The sequence below is a fragment of the Anguilla anguilla genome, chromosome 2 (assembly GCF_013347855.1).
Source record: "Anguilla anguilla isolate fAngAng1 chromosome 2, fAngAng1.pri, whole genome shotgun sequence".
In the NCBI taxonomy this organism is placed as follows: domain Eukaryota; kingdom Metazoa; phylum Chordata; class Actinopteri; order Anguilliformes; family Anguillidae; genus Anguilla; species Anguilla anguilla.
This window is the reverse complement of record NC_049202.1, coordinates 45,082,052-45,089,454: the sequence shown is the minus strand read 5'-3', so window position 1 is coordinate 45,089,454 and position 7,403 is coordinate 45,082,052.

Below are 7,403 nucleotides of genomic sequence, written 5' to 3'. Positions count from 1 at the left end.
GGGTGAGTGGCAGAAATTTACCCTGGATAATCTAGGCTAGGCTAATCTATCGCAGAGCACACACAGCATTCACTCACACACTCACTCCTATGGGCAATTTAGAGTGTCCAATTAGCCTACCTGGTCATCTTTGGACTATGGGAGGATATCGGAGCACCCCATGGAAACCTACACGGACATCAGGAGAACATGCATACTCCACACAGAAAGTCCCAGGCTGGATTCAAACCTACGATTTTCCGTTTCTGTGTGGCGACAGTGCTACACACTGCACCACCATGCTGCCCCTATTTTTCAAAATGCACAGATAATCTTCAATGTGTTTTCTTCTCATTTTAGTAATATCAAGATTATTATTGAATTATATTAAACAAAATGAAAGACTTGGCAGTTTACTAAATAGATTGCTTGATGAATTAAGGTACTTACTGCAGAGAAGTTTTTGTTTACACGGAGAAAGTCTTTCAGACTTGCCAATACAGAAAATTGTCCATAATTTAATTGTAACCATTCCTCATTCCCATTTGTGCCTGATATGCATGCAGGATCTGCAAAAAAGTTTCAAAAGTATATTAATTTTCATTGGAGAAAAACAAGCGATCTTTCCGTTTCTAATGGAAAATCTGAAGCAGTCCTAACCTGATGTTTCTGTCCTTGAGAGGAAGACATTGATGAAATGAGTGTATATAATTTGTTGTTTTATTTTTCCCGTAGATTGGAATTCATGATTAAATCCTTTCACTCTGTAATTTTAGGAAGAATGGTTGTCACCTTAGTAAGCCTTTGGCAAAAATAGTGAGCATAATCAATGTAAATCTTGGCATGTTACAATACTGGTTTCACATACATGGTCTGGTAGGTTGCACAACTCAAGCCTTTAGAACTCAAATTAGATATGAACTCTTCTGACACAAATGGGAGGAGTGGCTTTAGTTTGATCTGGAACCACAACTTGATGAAATTCACATTTTGGAGATTGTCAGCAGTGAGGGTGTTTAGATCTCCAAATACATGAAGCACATCGGGGTCTGATCTGTTGTTAGTCTAAAAATAAAAACAAATAATTATGTCTAGGTCATTTAAACAGAACAGCGCCACCCAATAAGTTACATAAACAAAAAAGTTCCACATGTAAAAATCAAAAAGAGTTTCCTTATTGGAAATTTTTGAGAGTAAAACATTAATGGGATTTCTTGGTTTTATTGCACATTTAAATTTGTATTTTTCATTCATTTAATGTAGCTTGATGTGATGGTACAATCAGAAATCTATAAGAATACATTTCTATTGATTATGAATATCGATATTCTTAGCTGGAGTTACATAAATATTTTACTATACCAGATGAAAGTGGAGTGTGATAACTGATTCCATTATTTGTCTGAGTTCACTTTGGACAATTTGCAGTTTTTCATCAGTGAAGTTTTCATTATTTCGAGCACAAAATACAACATGGTCTGTAAGATTGTCCAGTGCATTTGAAATCTGAATTAAAACAGATAGCAGAGAAGACAACAAAAATCAAAACTTAGGACATGAATTAATACCATTTCCCATGTGATATGAATACCAAGAATAATTAATAAATGAACCAAGGACATCTGTGTTTTGAGTTAAAACTTGTTTGACTTTTTGTTTTTTTTTCTATAGACATTTTTAACTTTAGACATGACAAGGTCAGTACATTAGGCATAGACATATGTTGCAGTGAAATATTTTTACTTTTTATTTATGGTTTTTTTTTCCAGATAATTTTGTTTAAGTTTTACTTTGTTGTGTGCACCAATATGATTAGCTATGATACATTTAGAGGGAGAGTTTCAGTCAGCACCTCATTCCCCATCACATTGTTCAAGAGGGGCTGCCCTGGTCAATCTGGAACCTATGGCTTACCTGCACCAACTGTGTAAATAGAGCAGTCCTCTGGAGAAAAGATTGTATACTGTTTGCTGAGAGCAAAGAAACAGCATGTGACGACATATTTAAATGTTGTGCATGCTGATCCGGTTTTGATTTTGCAATATTTTGCAGTGATATAATGTAACTCTCCAAATAGGGAGGAAAATCAGATTAAAATATTTTTTTTGACAGATATGCTAATGTTATTATGTATTATGCTATTATTTCACTATTTTATACTTGAAATTGACAGTTAACTGACTACAAAATAATGCTAATAGTCATTATTTTGCTGGTTTTGCTAGAAATCCTGGTGATTAGCTAATGAGTACAAAACTTAATTTGTACTCTTTATTTTGTGTAAATGAAACAATACATCAGTGTGTAAGGCAAGGACATTTAATTATTTAAATGTTGGAGCTCCATAAAAATAGCGTATACTCAGATGAGTTCATTACTTTGTTCTTCTCCCATAAGTAGACACACAACAATGCTGTTGATGTACTTCATTCTGTATTTTTAATAAAGCTTACTAAAAAAGTTGCTTGATCAACATTTTTTCCTCCACAGGAGTCAGCAGAGAAAAGTCCAACTGAATGAGAAAACCTATAAAGAAAGCAAATATTACCTTTTTGGTTATAGGAGAAATTACTTAAATATTTTTGCATTTTGCAGATATTCTTATCCAGAGTAACTCACAAATTGGAAAACAGTGTGTTCACAAAATGATAGTAATGAGCATGTGCACATACCCATCTCCCAAACCACATTTCAGTGTTTCTAGAACAAGAAATGTCAAAAAAAAAGTCAAACATTTTAATCATTCATATTTTGCAAGTTATATTATTCATTATATGAACATGTCATAAGTAGATTTTTGATCTTACCATTTATTGTGGTTCTGTTGCACTGTGGAACACAGAAAAACGTGAATTATTGTCATTTAAGAGTAGATACTTAAGTTAACAGGTTTGCTCATAGTACTTAAGACTGAACAGTCTAAATGGACCGGGAGATTGTTTTGGAAGTGTATATATTTAAAGGATGAAATAAAAACAATGGATTGAATAATACATAAATGTCGACATGCAAGTATAATTAAATCATAAAGTTATTTCCTGCTAATTAGCTTAATTTGTTTCAGACTATTATTGGTCCTTTCACGAATGGGGGTTCAAAAAATGATTGAATATTGACAGGTTTAATCCTCCAAACTGCACGTTTATTGAAGTCAAGAGTGAATAAAATTGTAAATTGATAACATTACCTGAGCAGAGGCCAGGGGAGTGCCAAAGCCTAAAATGATTCAAAATCAATAAAATAAATATTTACAATTCACAGCTCTATAAAATACTTTTGAGAGATTAGATAATATTGCCTTTTTTAATAACTTATGTTTGTTGAAACTCACCGATGCCAACGAGAGCCAGGGTAAAGGCAAGCACAGGGAGAGAGAGGTCCTTCATTGTTACACTGACATTTGGTTCACCAACTCACTGCGTGAAAAACAAGCTTTTGCTTTAGTCCTGTATGTTTATAAATGTGATCATAAATAAATCACTGAAAGCATGAAACATTTTTATTATATACTATATGACATGTCATTTTGGTAATCTGTGAAAACATATTTTAAATAATTTGCACAAAATATAAAGAACATATACATACAACATTAGAGGATTATAGTTCACCAATGAACATTATAAATCAAATTTAAACTAGGGATGCCATGTTTCATGCAGAAAAACCAAACCATTCAGTTTGCCATCCACTGTGTGGTTCCTTGCGCGTAATTGATTTGGTTAGTTTGTTTCAAAATCCTCTCCGAAAATCTAGCTATGGCACTCTTTGTACTTTTTTAATCTGTCATTTAAAGATCACATTTGATTCAGTTTCTGTTTGATGTCACTTAGAATAAGGAATGCAAAGAGATAACTCATGCTTTTTGTTTAAATTAAAAATCCAGCAGAACTGTTTACACAGGATAAGTTGTGACCAGTACAGCTCATAGCTGAAATACCAGTCAGTCCATCATTTTGCGAAAGGGGCTATATGCACAATAGAATATTGATGTGTTTCTGGTGAAATTTCAGTCAGCTCAGTAACTTCCTTTTTATGTGAAACAATTACAGTAGTAGTGAAACAACTCGTAAGTAGCAGAAACTACATAATCATAATATTTTGAGGATCTCGAATTACCTCCATTTTCAGAAAAGTTATCCCCATTTTCAAAAAAATATTTTTAAATTTTATGACAGTTAATATATTGATTTTCAAGCATGATCTCCAGGAAAACCATTTAAATATCAGTGGCATAAAATTTAAATGGAGGTCATGATTGTTGACAGCCTTAACCTATAATGTGGGTGTTCTTTTCTATCTGTAAATAACAAAGTGGGACTTTTCCTTTTGATAGAAAACCTCTTTTTTTTTTTTTTTTTTTGCTCTTCCTGTTGCTGCATTTACCCTGATTAGCTGGTCTCAATTGTGGTTGCTGTAGGGAAAATCTGGGACTTTGTACGCATGTGTCTATGGTTATCTGGAAACATGCGAGTAAGGAAGCTATGCAAAGCAATTGGTGAAACTGCATTGATTACTGTTAATTTTCTTTACGTGTTTTAATATTTGTACTATAGTGTTTTAAAAGTAAATTTTTTTGTATAAATTTTGTGCATAGAACTTCCCAGTAGCACCTATAGCAGCTTTTTAGCCCTTTTGCACTCTCCCCTTTTTGGGGAGTCAGGTCATAGTGGATACATGGTGGTGGGGCCAGGAAGCTTAGGTTTTGTTTGGTTTGGAGTTGGTTTTCGCACTAGTAGTGACTACTATGCACCAACGTGGGCTTTTTGGTTTCTTGCTTCCCCTGTGCCCTGCAGCCACTCCCTGGGCTCATTACAATTGCTTATTTTGCTTCCTTGGATCCTTTCCTCACATCATTTCATTGCTTCCTTAGCTCCACCCAATGGAGTACACAAGGAAACGATGTAAAATGGACTTGCTCTTTCAAGCCTCAGTTTGAAGCCACGGCAATTACAGACATGGCAGATAAGGAGGAGTGGATCCACAGTCATGTATTTATGTAACTCATTCCAAAAAAATACTTTGGCAAAGGAGGCGCTCACAACTCTGGGACCCTCCTCTCTCCAAACTCCTTCAAGGAGCATTTAATGGATTGGAACGCCCTTAAAGATGGTGGACCTCAATTGATTTCCAGGTCAGGTGAAGACCGACAGATAAAATAAGTGACTGGAATGAGCCCCTTGTTCCTGACTGACCCAGTTTTTCCTCCAAGGTCCTTCCAGCCCTTTGGTGCTATTGACTGCAATGGCTGTTTAAAAACCCACTTGTGGGTTGCTAGTTTTTTATGGATATTTAATGTGTTGGCAATAAAGAATCAAACTTAAAGCCGCATTGTTGTGTCCTCAATAGAGCTACACTGCAACAGCATTTTGAGCCTGCACTTTGTGTCTCTCCTGCTCTTTATTAATAAGCAACCTGTGTCTACTTGCTTTAAACTTTCTTGGACACCCCCCTCCCATACAGAAATGGGGGTTTCATAGTCAAGATTGTTAGTGTACCCATCATGTGGTAGGGTCTTATAAGGAATGACTGCACTTTTACCCCTGATCTTTTCACTTGAGTTGCCATTTTAAGTCACTCTGGATAAGAGCTACAAAATTCCTAAAATAAAGTGAGTGATGACCAGCGGAGGTCACTGGCGAACCTGCCCTCCCTAGTTGATACTAAAAGTATGAACCCTTATGGGGCCAAACATCACAATCCATACTTACAGTCTGGACTTGATTTCAGATCACAGGGTGCATCCATAAATTGCAACTGCATTAACAGGATGAGCCACCTCAAAGAACCTTAATTATTTTTCTCTCATGAAGCCTTCTGAAAATGTAAGGGAAATGCAAGACATTTGGGCAAGTTAATTTAATATCCTGAAAGAATGCTGCTCTGCATTCCAGCATGGCAGGAACTGGCTTTTCTGGGTAGGCATGTATGGTCTACTCCCTATACTCTAATACTCTGATACTTGGTAAATTTGCTATAGTAGTCTAAGAGAGTAGTTCTATGACTAAGGCAAAAAGAAGTGATGATAAAAGAAAGCCCTGTCTTGTGATCTGTCAATTTGGAAACTACAGAATAAAAGGCCATTGGTGGTTGCCACCATACTGAGGTTAGAGTATAACAACATGACTAAATTTAAGAAAAATTTAGAGGGTGGCAAAAAGGAATAAAATACAAACAATTATAATTGTTACATTACAGGCATTTAGCAGATGCTCTTATCCAGAGTGACTTACACAATGATTTACATCGCATTTACATTGCATCCATTTGCACAGCTGGATATACACTGAGGCAATGCAGGTTGGGTACCTTGCTCAAGGGTGCAACAGCGGTGTCCTACCTAGGAATTGAACCTTACAATACCAGCTCCTTACCCAATGTACTACACAGCCGCTCCGGCTTATGGCTTAGAAAATGGTCAGAAATGCATTCCCAAATCCTGTCAAGCTTGCCGTATTGCTGAATTCATGGGACAACAAAAAAGCCTTCCTATCTTATTCTTTCAATAAAATGTTTCATCATTGAAAAGAGATGCTTACCTGTATTACAGCCCATCAGTAATAAAGATGTCTAAATAAGGTTCTTCTTATGTCTTAGGCTCTGGAATGAAGTGGCACCTTTGTTATCACTCAGCTTTGAATTTTTTTTTTAGGGTGTGGTAAAGATGACAAAAAGGAGGAGCAATGTGAATGTCAAACTGAACTAAAAGACTGTCTCTTAGCTATTATTCTGAAATTACCTCTTATGGAAATAAAGTAGATACCCTAATTGACTTAACACAGGAAATGTATGGTAACATGAAATGTGTGGAGTTGTGTGAAATTGAGTTTGAATGCCTAAAGCCCAGGTGTATGTAAACTTTTGGCCTCAACTGTACATTTCCCTACTGATAATGCAAATGTTGTGCCACTATTTAAACATCTGCTTCATTCAGATTGACAATGTCTTTTCTTTACCTTCATTTCAGTACTTTACCAAAAGTGAAAATGTAAATGCTTTTTGGATTTGGGATTTCATTTTATGTGGGGGAGTCACTCCAATCCTGCCAAAATGTCATTTCGGTTTTATTCAAATTAGCTGCTCAAGGGTTTAAATTGTTAATGAAATCTGAAATTTTCATTAACATTTTCTGTGTGTGCACATGATAAGTCAGCAAAATAGCAAAGAGTACAATTAAATTAACATTAACAAAATAGCATTTACATTTTGGCAGGTTTATACTTCCATATGAGGTATCTTTAGACATTTTTTTATTTATGAGGTGCTTATTGCAAGGTTCTTCTTATGAGCAATCTTTTTTGTTTGCTTGTTGTTTCATATGTAGACAAGTACCTTCTTTAAGTGATTAAAACGAAATGGCACTTCAGTTTAAGTTATATGAATGTTAACACCCTCCTTACACCATATTTCACTCCAAATATAGA